The sequence below is a fragment of the Euprymna scolopes genome, chromosome 27, assembly GCF_053919585.1.
Source record: "Euprymna scolopes isolate OS-2025 chromosome 27, ASM5391958v1, whole genome shotgun sequence".
Classification (NCBI taxonomy): Eukaryota; Metazoa; Mollusca; class Cephalopoda; order Sepiida; family Sepiolidae; genus Euprymna; species Euprymna scolopes.
This window is the reverse complement of record NC_136508.1, coordinates 9440403-9460402: the sequence shown is the minus strand read 5'-3', so window position 1 is coordinate 9460402 and position 20000 is coordinate 9440403.

Sequence of the window (20000 nt, the reverse complement as noted above, 5' to 3'; positions counted from 1 at the left end):
TTATTACGATTACATTATTAACTATATATATATATATATATATATATATATATATATATATATATATATATATATATATATATATATATATATATATACTGTGTTTATATGCCTTTACGCCCCCTATTTATTACACGTAAAAATTTGAATTTTAAGTACTAAGACACCTTTGATACACACAGACACACACACACATTATATATATATATATATATATATATATATATATATATATATATATATATATATATATATATATATATATATATATATAGTAAGTTATAAAATATATATGGCAATAAAGCTACACGGAATATTCTGCGTTTCATCCACTCTAGGACTCTTAATGCTTCAGAGTTCTAGAGTGAATGAAACGCGGAATATTGATTGTAGCTTAATCGTCATATCTATTTTATAACTTTCTAAGTAGTTCTACTTACCTGTTGAGCACTTTTGAATAAATACTTAAAGTTTACGCATGAATTTATACTTTCGTATATTAATTTTATGTGAGTAAATGAAGTAGTTATATATAAATATATATATTTATTTAAATCCTATTCATTAGACAATACAATTTTATTAAATGTAATGCAAAACAGTAATTACTTCTTAAACACTTTTAAATTTAAATGTAAAATTAAAACTTTCATATATACATTACAACTTTGAGGTCCATTCTAATACCACGTTAAATCTTTATTAACTGCGTATTTTAATTATATTAAAAAATTAAACATGTCAATGCAGTCTTGCTTTGGGGAGAAATGTTTTCTAGCTGAAAGGGTGTGTATACTATAATGACGTATTTCAATCATGCCTTTTTTCCAATATAAAATTTAAAATGTAAAAATGAATTAAAACTTATAACATGTAAAAATAAAATTATTAATTGAAATTAAAATTAAAATGAAATTATAAAATAAAATTAATTTAATACATTCAATTCAAAAGCCTATATAATAAATATCAATATAATAAAAATATAATAATAAAAATACTGTATATATAAAATAATATCATAATGAAAATATATGGATATAAAAATTATTTTAAAAATTTATATAATTTAAAAATTTATATAATTTTTTCAATCAAATACTTTTAAAATTCGTTGTTCTGAATTTCAGCTTTTTTGTTTGTACAATCATATTCACAAAGGGTGCCCTAGTTGGATGTATAACACTTTTCAGGGATTCGCTCTGCAACTTTTTTGTTGCCGGTCATGCCTATACAAGGCACAAACACGTGGGAGTTTGTTGTGTTGGTATGTACTACACTTTTAGCATCTTATTTCTGGGGCGTCAATTGACCGTCTTATATACAATCCCACTTAATTGGAAATTCAGCATTTTTTATATTCTTGAAATTATGAGGGTCTGCATTCCATCCCCCCCCCCAATGCAATGAGAAAAATTACGGCATTTTCCTTAAACTCCTGCACGCGATATGCTAAGTTTATTTTAATCCTTATTTTAACTGAAATGGACTCACATATGCATACTATCTTTGCTTAAATCAACGTGGTGTCCATTGAATGTATTTTTATGTACGTTTGTAGATTGGTCAGTTATTGAAGCTTAAAATATCAGGAATTCAGCTTTACAGATGTCTTCCAATAGGCACTGATTTAGGGTTCTGCAGGAGCAGCCTTCGTTTATTATCTACTTTCGTTCTCTAGAGCTGCTTTACTTAATCGATTCTGCTGTCAAGTAGCTAACCTTTGCAATGGTTTTATTAAAGGTTGTGTGTAGTTTGTCTTTTTGTTTTTAAATGTTTGTCGAGAAGCCTAAGGAATTAATGCACTGCTCAGGTTTTGTATTGAGAAAGAATGGAGGTAAGAACTAAATCATATTAAGCCAAGTACTTTTTTTTATTTTATTGTTCAATGTATGTTCTCTCTGAATCCTCATTTTTGCCGTATACTATTATAATATACTGCTGATTGTTCAAATATTTCAGCATTCAAGCAATTCTTTATATTCCTTTGCTAAGGTTAGTTACCATATTTTTTAATACTGTGACTAGCGTGCATGAATCGGAATTTATGTATATGAGCTTTTATTTCGTTTATTCTTTGTAACCGGTCTCATATTCTTCCTATATTTTAAAACATTTCTTTAATCGTAGATTTACCAGCGTGCCCAATTTCGCTTTTAGCTGGGTTTATGTTATGGCTTGCAATAAGCCACAAAGTAAACAGAACAGCAGAATAGAGTTCAAACAATGTATGACTTGAACAGAAACGTTAAAAGATTACAACTGAGAAGAGTAGTAAACGTCACCGAGCAGGCGAAGGTCGCGCTGGTGTTAATATTTATTTGCATTAATATACACAAAATGTGGCACAAGGCCGAAAATAGGGGGGGGTTAATGTTGACCTATCTAACATAAAGTTAACTTAACTAGACTCTTTCACCAGAATACCAGAATCACTCTATGGGAATCCTAATTATAACCCGAAAAATAACATATACATATATGTGGGGGGGGCTAAAAATTTTATATACAAAAAGAATGAAATATTTACAATGAAAAAACAGTGGTTAGTAAAAGAGCCCCCCACTACTAATTGTGGCAGATAGAAAGCTTTGTCAGTCGAAAAGACGCAGGTCCACACGAAAACTGACTTTATTGAATAAACACCACAAAGACGACCTGCATCACTGACAAAGCAGTCCATCCGTCACCTAATTGGGGTCGGGAATGGGGGTTATCGAACCTAAGGTGGGGGAAAAAAAAGGGGGAGACAAGAGCAAATTAAAAGAGGGACTGGGACGATGAACACATACATACTCTAGCTAAGTTAAAAAAATCAAACAATAAAGCCTAACTAACCCATACTAAACTAATCGGTCCGATACTGATGTCTTGTTAGTTCAGGATACCCAAAATCGTTTATGACCTAAATCAAATCAGAAACGACTTCAAGGCCAGCTCCAGTCACTCTACACAGTCGCGAAGCTTTCACCCACCTTTCGTTGAAATTCACAGGAGTGAGTTTCACCTTCTCCAGCCTAATTCGCATTTTCAACCGATGCTTGAACATGAGAACAAGCTGGGGAAAGTGAAGGTCTCATCTCCGTAAACCTCCTTCTGTCGTGTCGACCAAATCACGCCTCTCATAACAGCTAGCAAACACAGAAAAACATAACGTACCTGAAGGTCGCGTGCAACTCGAAGTTTACGAGAGGCGTCTCTCAACCCACGAACATTCAAAGTAGCTAACCTTAAAGCCATTGTGATCTATCTAGGGTTGGGTATCCTTAACAAACATGGACGGTGCCAAGACACCGACAGCTGTCCCCAATGATCCAGAGGTCATCTCATTAGTGACGGCCCCATCAGGGGACAGACCACCGATGTCTAGAGGAAATGTTAACTTAATCGCTCTATAAAGTGAAGGGTGGATTTTTATGGGAACCCGTCCAACACAAAGTTTCTCCATTTTAAGTATGTCAGAGTCGCTAAAAAAGGCTGGAGGAGTGATATTAAAAGCGGGGTTTGCTTCCTCCAGCATAGTCCAAACTCCTTTGGCCTCTTCACGACTTCTGACCACAGTTAAAAGTCTTTTGGCATTAGGAAAATTTTCTGGGTTTGTAATGTCCAGTTTGCTTATCTGCTTCACCGCGTAGAGGTTTCGGTAGTCTTTTCTAACGTGATTTTTTGATATGGTCTCTATATTAGCCATGATCTTACACACGTCTTTGCACTGAAACAAAGGGGGTCTTTTCTTTTTCTGGTCTTTTTCCACGGAGGGACTTCTGTGTCTTTTCTTTTCAGAAGTAGAAGGGCGAGGTGATGGAGGAGGGGGCATGTCAATTTTCATAGGGGAAGCGGGAGGGGAGTTTTGCGGTGTATGGTTTGGGGAGCAGAATGGAGACGGTTTAGGGGACGGTTTAGGGGTCTTTTTGGATGGGGAGCCTAGGGTTGTCAACTTTGGGTCTCTTTTTGGTACGTTTGCGAGAGAGAGGGGTGGCGCTTTACGGGGTGATCTTTTCTCTTTTTTGTGAGGAGGGGCAGGCTTTTCGGGGAAGAGAGATTCGGGAAAATCTAATATTTTTTTCTTTTTCCTTCTCGCTTTGCTTGCGCTTTTCATCAAGCGAGTCCTTTATTTTTAGCAGGGCCTTAAACTTGTTGCCCCCCCGGGTCTTTACTGGTCCTAATGTCTAGTATCTGCTCTTTGGTCAGTTTATCCGCGTACGTTTTACGAGGCGATTTAGAAAACGGTACCAGCGTCCATTCTCTCTTTTTAGGTGATTCCATCTCGGAGTTGAATTTTTTTTCGAATTCTTCTGTTGTGATTTCTTTAATCACTTCAATTTTTTTGCTTGTGTTTGGCGTTCTAGCCTCAGGTTCGAGGTGCCCAACAATCACCTCTTTAGGGTTTGTCACATTTGTTTTGGTCTTTTTCGGACATGTGTAGGTTAAGTGACCTACTTCACTACAAATCCAGCAGGTCGGCCTCCTCCCTGTTACCACAATGGGGAGTTTTTCAGCTCCCGCTTCCAGGAAGTAGGGTATTTCGAGGAAAGCTTCTTGGTTTAAAAGGATGTCGAAGGACCAGACTCCGTTGTACTGGTCCACCTCTATACCAGTAATATCACCGAATTTCAGGAGGTAGGCAGCTAGATATTCACCTGGGACCGCCCCTGGCACTTCGAAAATCGAAACAGTCGTTCTCCTCCGTCCTAGGTACTCCATTCTTAATACGTAATCTTGTGTGATAATTTCCTTTTTGGTTAGTGCGACGCATTCTTCTTCTGTTTTAAACAGGGCGGCCCAGGTATTGTAGCCTCTGCTTTTCGTTACACGTTCCGCACGCATTCCTGCTGTTGCCAGTAATTAAGTTACAGTTTCCTTTGTTGACCTGATCAATTTTTTGGTCTTGCGATCTACCACAAAAAGTGAGATCGTTTTCTTGGCAAATTCCTGTAGCCGTAGTGCTTCTAACGTAACTCCTGTTTCTGTAACATATTGCAAACATTTCCTTGCTTCCGTTAAAAAGTTATTAACGTCTATTTTAACTTTAGGTGGTTTTGCCCACCCATTCCTTTGTTCGCCACTTTTGTCCTCTTCCGTCGGCACATTGCTGGCGAACGCCATTGCCGACGGGTTGGCGAGGGGGAAGAAAAAAAAAAATTTAAAAAAAATAAGGTAAAAGTCCTGTTCAAAAATAACAGCAGGAAAATAACAACTTTGACAAATAAAACAAATTTAACACGCGCAGGAAAAAAAACCAACGTGACGATAAAGACTCCGGGAGCTCTGGCGTTAATATTTATTTGCATAAATATACACAAAATGTGGCACAAGGCCGAAAATAGGGGGGGGTTAATGTTGACCTATCTAACATAAAGTTAACTTAACTAGACTCTTTCACCAGAATACCAGAATCACTCTATGGGAATCCTAATTATAACCCGAAAAATAATATATACATGGTGTGGGGGGGGGGCTAAAAATTTCATATACAAAAAGAATGAAATATTTACAATGAAAAAACAGTAGTTAGTAAAAGAGCCCCCCACTACTAATTGTGGCAGATAGAAAGCTTTGTCAGTCGAAAAGACGCAGGTCCACACGAAAACTGACTTTATTGAATAAACACCACAAAGACGACCTGCATCACTGACAAAGCAGTCCATCCGTCACCTAATTGGGGTCGGGAATGGGGGTTATCGAACCTAAGGTGGGGGGAAAAAAAAGGGGGGGACAAGGGCAAACTAAAAGAGGGACTGGGACGATGAACACATACATACTCTAGCTAAGTTACAAAATAAAAAAATAAAGCCTAACTAACCCATACTAAACTAATCGGTCCGATACTGATGTCTTGTTAGTTCAGGATACCCAAAATCGTTTATGACCTAAATCAAACCAGAAACGACTTCAAGGCCAGCTCCAGTCACTCTACACAGTCGCGAAGCTTTCACCCACCTTTCGTTGAAATTACCGGGAGTGAGTTTTACCTTCTCCAGCTTAATTCGCATTTTCAACCGATGCTTGAACATGAGAACAAGCTGGGGAAAGTGAAGGTCTCATCTCCGTAAACCCCCTTTCTGTCGTGTCGACCAAATCACGCCTCTCATAACAGCTAGCAAACACAGAAAAACATAACGTTCCTGAAGGTCGCGTGCAACTCGAAGTTTACGAGAGGCGTCCCTCAACCCACGAACATTCAAAGTAACTAACCTTAAAGCCATTGTGATCTATCTAGGGTTGGGTATCCTTAACAAACATGGACGGTGCCAAGACACCGACAGCTGTCCCCAATGATCCAGAGGTCATCTCATTAGTGACGGCCCCATCAGGGGACAGACCACCGATGTCTAGAGGAAATGTTAACTTAATCGCTCTATAAAGTGAAGGGTGGATTTTTATGGGGACCCGTCCAACACAAAGTTTCTCCATTTTAAGTATGTCAGAGTCGCTAAAAAAGGCTGGAGGAGTGATATTAAAAGCGGAGTTTGCTTCCTCCAGCATAGTCCAAACTCCTTTGGCCTCTTCACGACTTCTGACCACAGTTAAAAGTCTTTTGGCATTAGGAAAATTTTCTGGGTTTGTAATGTCCAGTTTGCTTATCTGCTTCACCGCGTAGAGGTTTCGGTAGTCTTTTCTAACGTGATTTTTTGATATGGTCTCTATATTAGCCGTGATCTTACACACGTCTTTGCACTGAAACAAAGGGGGTCTTTTCTTTTTCTGGTCTTTTTCCACGGAGGGACTTCTGTGTCTTTTCTTTTCAGAAGTAGAAGGGCGAGGTGATGGAGGAGGGGGCATGTCAATTTTCATAGGGGAAGCGGGAGGGGAGTTTTGCGGTGTATGGTTTGGGGAGCAGAATGGAGACGGTTTAGGGGACGGTTTAGGGGTCTTTTTGGATGGGGAGCCTAGGGTTGTCAACTTTGGGTCTCTTTTTGGTACGTTTGCGAGAGAGAGGGGTGGCGCTTTACGGGGTGATCTTTTCTCTTTTGGAGGAGGGCAGGCTTTTCGGGGAAGAGAGATTACGGAAAATCTAATATTTTTTCTTTTTCCTTCTCGCTTTGCTTGCGCTTTTCATCAAGCGAGTCCTTTATTTTTAGCAGGGCCTTAAACTTGTTGCCCCCCCCGGGTCTTTACTGGTCCTAATGTCTAGTATCTGCTCTTTGGTCAGTTTATCCGCGTACGTTTTACGAGGCGATTTAGAAAACGGTACCAGCGTCCATTCTCTCTTTTTAGGTGATTCCATCTCGGAGTTGAATTTTTTTTCGAATTCTTCTGTTGTGATTTCTTTAATCACTTCAATTTTTTTGCTTGTGTTTGGCGTTCTAGCCTCAGGTTCGAGGTGCCCAACAATCACCTATTTAGGGTTTGTTGTGTTTGTCACATTTGTTTTAGTCTTTTTCGGACATGTGTAGGTTAAGTGACCTACTTCACTACAAATCCAGAAGGTCGGCCTCCTCCCTGTGACCACAATGGGGAGTTTTTCAGCTCCCGCTTCCAGGAAGTAGGGTATTTCGAGGAAAGCTTCTTGGTTTAAAAGGATGTCGAAGGACCAGACTCCGTTGTACTGGTCCACCTCTATACCAGTAATATCACCGAATTTCAGGAGGTAGGCAGCTAGATATTCACCTGGGACCGCCCCTGGCACTTCGAAAATCGAAACAGTCGTTCTCCTCCGTCCTAGGTACTCCATTCTTAATACGTAATCTTGTGTGATAATTTCCTTTTTGGTTAGTGCGACGCATTCTTCTTCTGTTTTAAACAGGGCGGCCCAGGTATTGTAGCCTCTGCTTTTCGTTACACGTTCCGCACGCATTCCTGTTGTTGCCAGTAATTTAGTTACAGTTTCCTTTGTTGACCTGATCAATTTTTTGGTCTTGCGATCTACCACAAAAAGTGAGATCGTTTTCTTGGCAAATTCCTGTAGCCGTGGTGCTTCTAACGTAACTCCTGTTTCTGTAACATATTGCAAACATTTCCTTGCTTCCGTTAAAAAGTTATTAACGTCAATTTTAACTTTAGGTGGTTTTGCCCACCCATTCTTTTGTTCGCCACTTTTGTCCTCTTCCGACGGCACATTGCTGGCGGACGCCATGGCCGTGTGGTTAGCGAGGGGAAAAAAAAAAAATTAAAAAAAATAAGGTAAAAGTCCCGTTCAAAAATAACAGCAGGAAAATATCAACTTTGACAAATAAAACAAATTTAACACGCGCAGGAAAAAAAACCAACGTGACGATAAAGACTCCGGGAGCTCTGTCGTTTAATGCACATCTGGCTCAAAAGGTATATGGTTTATGTAATGTATAGAACAGTCCATTTGGAGGGTGATTCCCCCACAACACCATCCTCCCCAGATGATTTTCGCGGTTGTTACAATCATTATTTCTTCCTTTTTTGGCAGACCATCAAGGGGTCTGTGCGATTCCTCTTTTAGCCGGAGTTTGTGGGTGTGACATCCCTTTTGGATGGTCTATGTCAAAACACTCATACACAGTTTCAATCGCCTCACTGCACTCCTGCGGTGGTTCTTCTTGCCCCTCGTAGAAGCGTTTCCTGATTTGATTCATGTGCCTCCTTTTTTGGAACTTGGGGGCCTGAATCATGTATGTAACGTGGCCGATTCTTCGTAAGATCATGCCTTGTTCCCAAAAAGAAACGTTATTTCTAATATGTCTAAAATACACGTTATCTCTGCTGTTAAACCGTTTCGTTGGGACTGTAGAGTTTCTTTTGTGTACTATGTGTTTGGGTAGTAGTTTGGTAGCAGATTTTATTTTCCGTATAAATATGATTTCTGCTGTAGATACCGTATCTGGTTTGTTCGGATTTCTCGTGATTCTGTAAACCTGCAGAAATTGCTGAAGGGCCTTTTCTGTCGGTGTACAGGAAGCCTTTTTAATACTCTTTTTAAGCGTATCGACGAAGCGTTCGGCCTGGCACTAGCTTCTGGTGTGGTACTGGGGTGTCGTAATATGCTTGACTTGATGCATCTCGCAGAATTCTCTAAACTCTGTCGAGGTGAACTGTGTAGCGTTGTCGCTAACGAGACAGTCTACACCCCCAAACCGAACAAACAATTCCAATGAAAATTTGTCGCTGTGGCGGTTGTCGGTTTTAGCATCTTAGTACCTCTGGCCATTTAGAGTAAGACTCAACTACTATCAAGTAGTAAAAGTCCCCGGCAGGTCCATAAAAATCGATGTGGATCCTCGACCATGGTTGTTCAGCCTTAGCCCAAGGTTTATATGTTATCGGTATGCTTTTGCAGCTAAAGCACAGCCTGTGAATCTGTTCACCATGTCAGTAATATATAGCTGGCCAGTAAACCAAAACTACGCATTAGGCTTTTCATTCTCTTTATTCTTGGATGTCCCATGTAAAAAAACCTGAAAATTCTTTTATGAAAGGGTTTTTTTTGGGGGGGGGGACACCCCTTCCATCGTATAACAGTATTTCGTTGCAACCAGAAAAAAAACCTCTGAACTGGTGTCACCCAGTGCTAATTTCTACTTCGTGATTTGAATGGAATTGTCCTTTAGGGTCTCTGACTAAATTTTCTGAAATGTGACCAGCAGTTCCCGGATTATATTGTTTATCATGGTTTTTACATCACTATTAATACGTAGTGTCTGCATGGACGAGTGCTTTTGAGGGGAGAAATTGAATTGCAAAATTAGAGTTCAGCAGAATAGTTCCCGATCTTAATAGTGAATGTTGGAAGTCCGGTTTTGATCCAAAAATTGATATCAACGACTTATGGTCGGTTCGTACGGGAAACTGTCTTCCGTACAAGAACCGGTGGGATTTGGAAACTGCAAATATAATTCCTAGGACCTCTTTCTCGATCTGAGAATAATTCTTTTTCTGTTGGCAAGAGAGTCCGTGATGCGAAAGCAATAGGTTGTTTCGAGCCATCCGGCATTCGATGTAGCATACACGCCCCAAGGCCATATTAACTAGCGTCGCAAGCTTCTATTATGTCCAACCGCCGGTTGAAATTCGCTAGTCAGGATTCTTTTTTTTTTTTTTTTTTCTTGGAATGATGTCTGGCAATTTTCTGTCCACGTCCAAGCCTTATCCTATTTCAGCAATTCATAAAGTGCTGGGCGCAATTTGTGCATATTTGGAATTAATTCGTGGTAATAATTTGCAAAACCTTAACCCCTTGACGTAGATATTTAAGTGTTTGTAAAAAGAACTCGAATTTATCTTCTTTGATCTTAAATCCACAATCTTGTATTCGACTGAATACTTGTTTGATATGTTTTTCATGTTCCTCCCTGTTTTTGCCCGCTATGATACCATCACCAAGGTATGCGATTGCGGTGTGCAAGCCGGACAGCATAGTATGCATTACTTGCTGGGATATTGCGGGTGCCACCTTGATACCAAACACGAGTCTATCGTATCTGTACAAACCTCGATGAGTGTTAATACAGAGAAGGTTAGGGATTTTGTCGTTTACCGGAATATGTAGCTGAGCGTCGCTTAGGTCGATCTTAGAAAAAACTTGCCTCCATTTAATTTTGTGAACATTCTTCTGGACTAGGAAATGTATAGTGAAAATTTTCTAAGGACCGGTTGAGTCCGGTCGCGAAGTCGGCGCAAACGCGAATTTCCCCGAATATTTTCTTTACGTAAACTGGAGGAGCAGCTCACTCACTGTATTAAATTTTAGCCAGTATACCGCTGCTTTTTAATCTGTCTAGTTCCTGAGTTATTTTGTTCAGGGAAGCTAACGGGACATTACGTTTCTTTTTAAATACCGGTTGTGTGCCAAGTGTCACCATAAAATCTGCGGCCATTTTTGTACATCTCCCAGACCAGGAGTAAATACGTTTGTGAATTCTTTTTTAAAACCATTTATAAGTTTCTCCGATTCTGCTGAGCGGGTATCTATTTTCTTGCAGAATATGGCTATAGGAAGATCCCAGAGACGAAACTCCTCTATGCTGTCACAACCGAACATGTTCTCACTATCTTTTAGCACATGCAATCTTAGTTGTTGTTTTTTTTATTTTCCCCCGTAAAGTGACGTTTTTAATAAATGCAACTTCAAAATAGATTTTTGTACCATTAACGGCCGTCGCCGTTCTGTTATTTTTTAACATAGTCGGTTTCCGTAATATTTTCCTCGTTTTGAGATTTATTATTGAAAGATCCAATCCACTGTTCAATTGGAATTTAATAGCCTTGCCGAAAATGTTAACCGTTACATATTTGCATAGATTTTTCTCTACGGTGTCCTTAGTTCTATTTTGACGTACACGGGTTTTATTCTGAATTTAGCTAAAGTGCGAACTTTTATGACCGAGATTATTGCATACATGACATATTTTTCTTAAAAATGGGTAAACCCTTACACAATGTATTCCATCACATCTGAAACAAGCACTCGGTGCATTTAGTTTTTCTGAGTTTCGGTGGTTAGTGTCTGTGTGCCATTTCGAGCGTACTTTTGTTTATATTCGCGATGCCTGCTTCGATATCTCTTGCATCTTTTTTAAATAATTTTTACTGTTTGACAATTCTCAGTCAATTGTTGAAGTGTTAAGTTCGGTACATTTTCTACTTTTGTAAGGACTCTGCGCCTGATTTCCGCATCTTTTCCCGAGTTTAACCCTTGTGAAGTGAATAGTATCAGTAAGTAAAGAATTGCCTTTTAGAAAGGTTTTATTCACTGTAAAATACACGTACGCTCTTGAAAGGATCGAGCGGGAAAATGAAACAGAGGGCGCTTTTATTATGAATGTCAATCCCAAGGGGGATAACTCTTAACAACAAATTAAATCATAACATTTTCCCCGTCCTAAAGTATTCAAGTAAGGGGTAATTAATTATAGACACTTTTTTTTTTTTTTTTTTTTTTTTTTACAATCACATAAGAATCATTTTATTTACAAATAACATATGAACCCACACTGCAGTTTTTTCAGTATTTAGTCACAAACTCCTTATATTTACTAGGGAATTTTCGAACTCGGGACGACCTCCGCACAGATTGGCAGGAATGCTGATTTTCACTATTATTTTTTAGTGAAATCTGATTTTCTTCAAGATCAGACGATTGATTTTTGTCTTCCTCATGACCAATGTTTTCATTAGTAGAAGGTTCAAATAAAGTCTCTGAAGTAGTAGAATTATTATTAGAGTTTTCTTCATTTGATGAGTTTGGAGCTAAGTCTCGAACGTTGACAGTGGTTTCAGTACCAGAAGGTAGTTGAACATAAGCGTAGTGGGGGTTGACATCTATTAGGGTGGCAGGCGTTACAGGAGGTTCATGTTTACTTGTTTTAGTGTGGTTGCTAATATATATTGGGCCTGGTTTAACCCAAGAAGGAATTGAAATTCCGGAAGCAGATTTACGACTATATGTAAATAGTCTATCATGGGGAGTCATATTAGTGGCAGTACAAAGTAATGATCTAATTGAATGAAGTGCGTCCGGTAGTATGCCTTCCCAATAAGGTAGTTTCATTTGATTAGAATTTAATGTTGTTTGAATGGCCTTCCATAAGGTACCGTTGAGTTTTTCAATCTGTCCATTACCTTCAGGATGATATCTACTTGTTTTAGAAGTAGCAATTCCTTTTTTGTGTAAAAAATCATTTATTTCTCTTGCTAAGAAATCAGAAGCACGGTCAGTATGTATCATGTCAGGCAAACCAAAAATTGAAAAGAGTTTGTTTAGACAGTGGATAATGGCTTTGCTTGTCATATCTCCGCAAGGAAAAGCGAAAGGAAAACGGGAATACTCATCAATTAGAGTAAGTAGAGATTTGTTGCCATGTATAGAAGTAGGTAGAGGGCCTTTAAAATCAAGATTTAATCGTTGAAAAGGTAATATGGCTTGAATGAGAGTCCCTCCATTGGTATTGGCGAATTTGGGTTTCAGTAATTGACAGGATGAGCAAGAGTCAGTAATATTCTTAATTTGATCCAAAGTAAAAGAGAGGTTCCTCGTTCTTATAAAATGGCTTAGTCTTGAAACACCAGGATGACATAATTGTTTATGTAAATCACGAAGATCTTGTAGATTGTAAGTAAGAGCAGAGATGCGAGAGAATGTGTCAGCAGCAATATTTTCAGGTCCAGGTCGATAAACTATAGTGAAATTGTATTGGGATAATTCTATACGCCAACGACATATTTTGTCATTCTTAATTTTTGATTTTCTTTTATTGTCGAATATGAAGCTGATGCTCTTCTGATCTGTGATGACTTTAAAGTGCCTGCCGAGTAGAAAATGTCGCCACTTACGGAGAGCTTCTACAATAGCGGCTGCCTCTTTTTCTACTGCATGGTGCTTAATTTCGTTAGTATTGAGAGTTCTTGAAAAAAATGCAATAGGACGACCTTCTTGATTTAGTGTTGCAGCAATGCAATAGTTACTAGCGTCCGTTTCTACTTCAAATTCTTTTTTTGGATCTACCGTTATTAAAGTGGCGTCTTTTAGATCATTTTTCAATGTTTGAAAAGATTTTAATACAGATGGAGGTAGTGGAAATTCTTTGTTTTGATTTAGTAATAAAATTTTATCATAAATTTTTTTAATGAATTTGCAGTAATAGGAAAACATTCGAACTATTCTTTTTTGAGATTTAAGATTCAGCGGAGGTGGCATTTCGAGTAATGGTTTTAGTCTTTGATAATCGGGAGCTATTTGATTATTTTCTTTGGTGTAGCCGAGTAGAGTAATAGAACTAGAAGAAATTATGCTTTTATTTTCATTTAAAGTGATGTTATATTGTTTAGCAATTTTGTAGAATTTTTGAAGATTGTAATCGTGTTCTTCTTGATTTTTCCACATATAGTTACGTTATCAACATACACAAAGGTATCGGTTAGATTTTCTTTTTCTATAATATAGTCTATGCTCCTCTGGAAAGCACTTACTCCATTGGTGACGCCAAAAGGAAGACGAGTAAATTGAAAAAGTTTGCCACTTACTTCAAACGCAGTGAATTTACGATCAGCATGATTTATAGGTATTTGGTGATAAGCAGATTTTAGGTCGAGAGTAGAGAAGATGTTATATTGAGCGATGTCGTCTACCATCTTATTGATATTAGGCATTGGGTAAGCGTCTAGTTCCGTGAATCTATTAATGGTATCGCTGTAGTCGACTACCATTCTTTTATTATGATTCTCATTCGAAGTTACAAGAACTTGCGCTCGCCACGGAGATATCGAAGGTTCAATTATGCCTTCTTTCAACATTGTAGCAGTCTCTTCTGTTATGAATTTGTTGGCGGCAAAAGTGTAACGTCGGGATTTTGTCGCAATAGGAGTAGTATGAGGAGAAAGATTAGAAAATAGAGGAGGGGGTGGAACGTTTATGGTAGGAAAAAAATTATTCGTGTTTATAGCTCCAATTATAAGTTTGTCTCTAGGACCGTCGAATTTAAGTGTTACTTTTTTATATTTTTTAAAAATATCTTTTCCGATTATTAAATCAATGAAAAGGTTTTCAATGATTTCAATTGTTATTCCAGAATGGGTTTTATCTTTCAGTATTAAATCCACGACAGCTTCGCCAGTTATTTTAGCATGTAGATCGGAAGCAGCCAGAGCCATAGTTTTGTTTTTAGGTATTGTGAAGAGTTTAAGTTTTTTAGCAGTATTTTCATTAATGAATGTTTTTACACTGCCGGAGTCCACCATAGCGTTCACGAAGTGCCCGTTAATTTGGCATTGAGTGAATGTGACATCTTTGGAGTTAGTTCCTAGTCAGGATAGAGAAGGTGAGGGGTAGTCAGAGTCGTCATAAAGAACAGCAGTATGAGTGTTAGAAATAGAAGATTTACACACTTTAGCCCAATGACCATTTATTTTGCATTTTTTACATTCGGCGTTTCGTGCAGGACATAAATATCGAGGATGACGTGATTTTCCACAGAAAAAACCAAAACCCTTTTGGATGCATATTTTCTTTAGTCACAGCTATACGATTGTAAATTTGTCTATAATTAATTACCCCTTACTTGAATACTTTAGGACGGAGAAAATGTTATGATTTAATTTGTTGTTAAGAGTTATCCCCCTTGGGATTGACATTCATAATAAAAGCGCCCTCTGTTTCATTTTCCCGCTCGATCCTTTCAAGAGCGTACGTGTATTTTACAGTTAATAAAACCTTTCTAAAAGGCAATTCTTTACTTACTGATACTATTCACTTCAATTTTATTAACTGTAAAATACACGTACGCTCTTGAAAGGATCGAGCGGGAAAATGAAACAGAGGGCGCTTTTATTATGAATGTCAATCCCAAGGGGGATAACTCTTAACAACAAATTAAATCATAACACCTTGCGAACTTTTATGAATGATGTTATTGCATAAATGACATCTTTTTCTTAAAAATGGGTAAACCCTTACCCAATGTATTCCACCACATCTGAAACAAACACTCGGTGCATTTATTTTTCTGAGTTTCGGTGGTTAGTGTCTGTGTGGCATTTCGAGGGTAATTTTGTTTATATTCGCGATGCCTGTAACGATTCTGCGCCTGATTTCCGCATCTTTTCCCGAGGTTAACCCTTGCGAAAACACAATACATTTAAAATTGGGCTGCTGTTAGTTCAGACAACTTAAATAATCACAGTGTTTTTCACTACAGCTGCGTAGATGGCAAAATCATCATTATCATCTTTTACCACATTTAAATACCTCTAACGCTTATAGAAAATAGATGTTTTCGGCGAGAAAAGTTCTGTTAACAAATTTCCGTCTCATTGAATGATAAATCTGCTGTTTTCCGGGGCAAGATATAATCCATGAATTTATCATGTTCAGCCGTTTCCAATTTTCGTAGTAGACGTCTGGTTTTCTTTGGATCAAACAAGTTGCTGCAGTCAATATTCAAAATAATAATAACGCCGAAAATACGCTGTGAATGATTTTTCCTCTTCCTTCTATTTATAATTGTCTATCTCGGTTCATATTGTATTCTGAGAAAATTCTTAATCATTTCTCTCAGCAATTCCTCTGTTCGTAATTGACGTTCGGCTAACTATTTTTTTAACTTCCTGCTGCTGTTCCTCATTTCGTATTTGACATTCTGCTAACTGCTTTTGTTATTCCTTTTGCTGATCTTCGGATCGTGCTTGACGCTTTGTGGCATCGATATGCAACTTAGTCAAATATTTCAACGCAACTTTCAATTCGTCAATTTTGCTTTGTCAGCATTAGCAATTTCAAAACGTCCGCTGAATTTAACAAAACGGTTTTTATCCTTTCTTATTTCTATTCCAGACAATAAAACGAACAGAAAAAAAAAACGTAAATATATAAAAAGTTCATTGTCTAAAGGAAAAAAAAATCAAGTGTATATTTTTCTCCAGATGAAAAAAATAACGCCAGACTTTAGTAGCAAAAACCACAAGTGACGAATTCTTTTTCCAAACGTATAAAAATGTATCTTTCTAAGTCGCTACGAACGTTTTATTTTTGCAAAAGTACAGCGCTATCTTCGAAAGTCGTGGCGAACTTTTTTTTTTTCAACTCTTTGTTTTTCCGTAATAATCTTCGTTTTTTCTTAGTTACCGTGAACCTTTCAGTTGCAAGTCTTTAAGGCACGTCCTTAGGTTTATTAACATTTGAGTCCGACGGCGTTAGTATTTTTGTAATACTATTTCAACGCGTGTATTTTTTTTAATGTCGTTACTGGTTTCGATTTTAGTATGCTCCTTGAATCCAATGTCGTCAGTGTTTAGTTTTTTAGAGCACTGTTTTTAAACGTAAGTACCTTCTCCGCATCTTATGTATCCAGTGTTATGGCTTGCAATAATACTCAAAGAAAACGGCACAACGGAATAGAGTTTTAACAATATATTACTGGAACAACGCCGTAAAAAAATTACAACTGCCAGCAGGCGATCAAAAGGTCCAATGTTTATATAATGGTAATAATCGTTTATTGGGAGCTTGATTCACCCACAACAGTTTATGACCTTGCTTTATTAAATAAAAATGTCTCCATGTTTTGTTTTTAAGTTTTGAACAGAATACTTTTTTAATCTATATATATATATATATATATATATATATATATATATATATATATATATATATATAAATGTAATTCTTGGTTCGTTCAAAGTCATTAAAACAATATTTCTACAGTACCAATGTAATTGAAATTTTCGGCAAAGTTATGTGGAAAGTCAAGGAATGTTTGCATGCTATTAAAATAAATTAAGATCGTCAAGATCGCAAATTATTAACATATATTAAATAAAACAAAAATATTATTCGTAACTGCGAGACTGTCTACCATATTTCATTTCCGGTAAGATTGCGCCGGTCACGTGAACCCCAGGTTGACGACTTTCGAATTACAACATTTAACTATCTAATTAATAGATGGGTAAAAAAAATATTTTTTTAAAAATTATATATATATATATATATAATTATTTTTTTTACTATAATAATTAAATACCTACAGACACTAGTGTTTCATCCTTTCGGGATTCTTCAGTGCAGGGTGTCATGATTACTACCAGTCGAACGATTCGAACCCCGCGACACGAGACATCTCTGGCTCGATTAGCTGAGGCCGTATCCATTCGGCTTCCATTAACCGTGTGAAATAGCGTTGAATTTTAAACATTTTAATTTAAATGTTCATTGCGTCAGACAGTGATCAAATCGTTATACGATGATCTACGCATAAGAGCTAAATTGACCGACTTTTAATTCAACTGAAAGTGCTCAACGATAAGAAACGAATTTCTTAAAGGGGCTGTCATAATTATTTTTTTTTACTATAATAATGAAATACCTACAGACACTAGTGTTTCATCCTTTCGGGATTCTTCAGTGCAGGGTGTCACGATTACTACCAGTCGAACGATTCGAACCCCGCGACTTTAAGCTTACAATTGAATAAAAACATATAAAACTTTAATTAAACTTGGAAATACGATTTAAAACATAGCGTGGATCGGAAAGTGCACTATCACCATTTGTTTATCTTATTTTTTTTATTAGCCTACCTAAAATAAATTTGTCTAATTCTTAATATCTTATGTTATTTTTTTTTTGGGGGGGGGGGAGGGAAGAAGAAGGTAAATATGATGAATTACTCCACCCTCGAAAATTCCTAAAAATTATCACTTTTATAGGTTATCGGGGTCGATAAAAACGGAAACAACGTTTATAATAAAGGCAAACGAGTAGTTTCCAAGATATGAAATGTTTGTTTAAAAAGTTGAGGATCACTTTTCCATAATAATTTAACGTTAAATGATCACCACTTTGTGGCCATGATTTTTTTGGGGGGGTTTCTTTCTACCCTTGGAATATCCTTTAAAATTACCTGCTTAAATTGAAAAATGCAAAAGAAATCAAACAATTAGTCAAGAAACACACATATATTTTTTTAAAAATAGCATCCATTTTTCTATCGAATTCATTTGCTGTTTTTATTGCAAACTATTTTCTCCCGCATTTTTGATAGAATTTTACATAAAAGGCCGTGCGTCTCACGTACGTATATAACAAAAAAAGATTTTGGTGTGCTCAAATCGAATCTGCAAACCATTTCCGTCGCAAAAAATAGTTTTTATGATATGAAGACATTACTTTTTCGAAAAGTAGGCGATCACTTTTCCATGTAAATTTAACTTTCTAGCCTCCTGAGAGAGGGGGGATTTTCCCATGTTTATTGGGTAAAAAGCTTTCGTTTATGCTCGCGCCTAGCATAAATGAAGGCTACGACTGATAAATGGGAAATAGTCCCAGAGTCCAGGGTTATTACCATGCAAAATAAATCAAACAAAAAACTTTTTAGCAAAGAAACACACAGAAAAATGCCCCTCTCTCAGGTGATCAGAAAGAGGGGCTTCTAATTCGAAGTTAAATTTACATTGAAAAGTGATCACCCACTTTTCGAAAAAGTAATTTCTTCATATCATGAAAACTTCCTTTTTGCGGCGGAAACGGTTTGCAGATTCGTTTTTAGTACACTGAAATCTACAATAAAATATTTCGTAATATACGAACATGGGACGGACCTTAAAGTAAAATAATACCGGATTTTGGGGTAGATTTGCCGTTTAGTTGTACAAATATCCTCAAACCAGGTAATCAGTAAAAGGGACTCTTTAAAGTCGTCATCAAAAGTTTAGCAAAAGTTTAAAACCACTGATTATATGTCTGTCTTCGTCACAGGAACATATATTGAGTGAGTTCCAACAGTATTATGTATAGTTTTTTTTAGTTTAAACTCATGATCCCAAAATTTCCCCAAACTTCACGTGTTCGATAGTCTGCCGCCATTTGTATTTTTCAAATTAACCGAGAAACACTGCATGTTATTGAAGCGATGTAACATTATACATTACATAAAAAAACACTACAATGTTATTAAGTTTGGTAGAACATTTACTTTTCTTGCCTTTGATAACATGTATTTGTTATATATTTATTTTTGACAACTTCTTTGTATCTGTGTTTAGTAATACAAACCCTTTTCATTTAATGTAACGTTTAGTCGGCTCAAAAAACAGGGTTTATCGGTGTATTTGAAAGATACAAATTGTGGCAGACACTGTTGATTACGTTAATTTTGAGAAATTAAGTTAAAATTAAAAAAAAAACACACGATACAAAATACTGTCACAAACACCCCGATTATGTCAGCCTATGTCATGGTAACATATTGGGTGGGGTTTTGACACTGCATTTTATAGTTTTTAGTTTTCAACTTACTTTCCCAAAGTAAACGTATCCAACAGAGTCTGCAACCAAATCTGTTTCTCGAGCCGATTAAACATTTTACATTACATAAAAGCATTAAACAATTATCAAGTTAGGTAGCAACATAACTTACCTTACCTTTGCTTTCATTTATTTGTTTTTGGACAACTTTTTCGAATCTGTGTATAGTAATCACCCCTCAATCACTCAAATATCAATTACTAACTCACATTTTTCTATAGAGAAAAAGAAAAATAACATTAAGCGTTTCAACATTTTTGCTAAGTTCAGCTTTATCCACTGATTGTTGGTC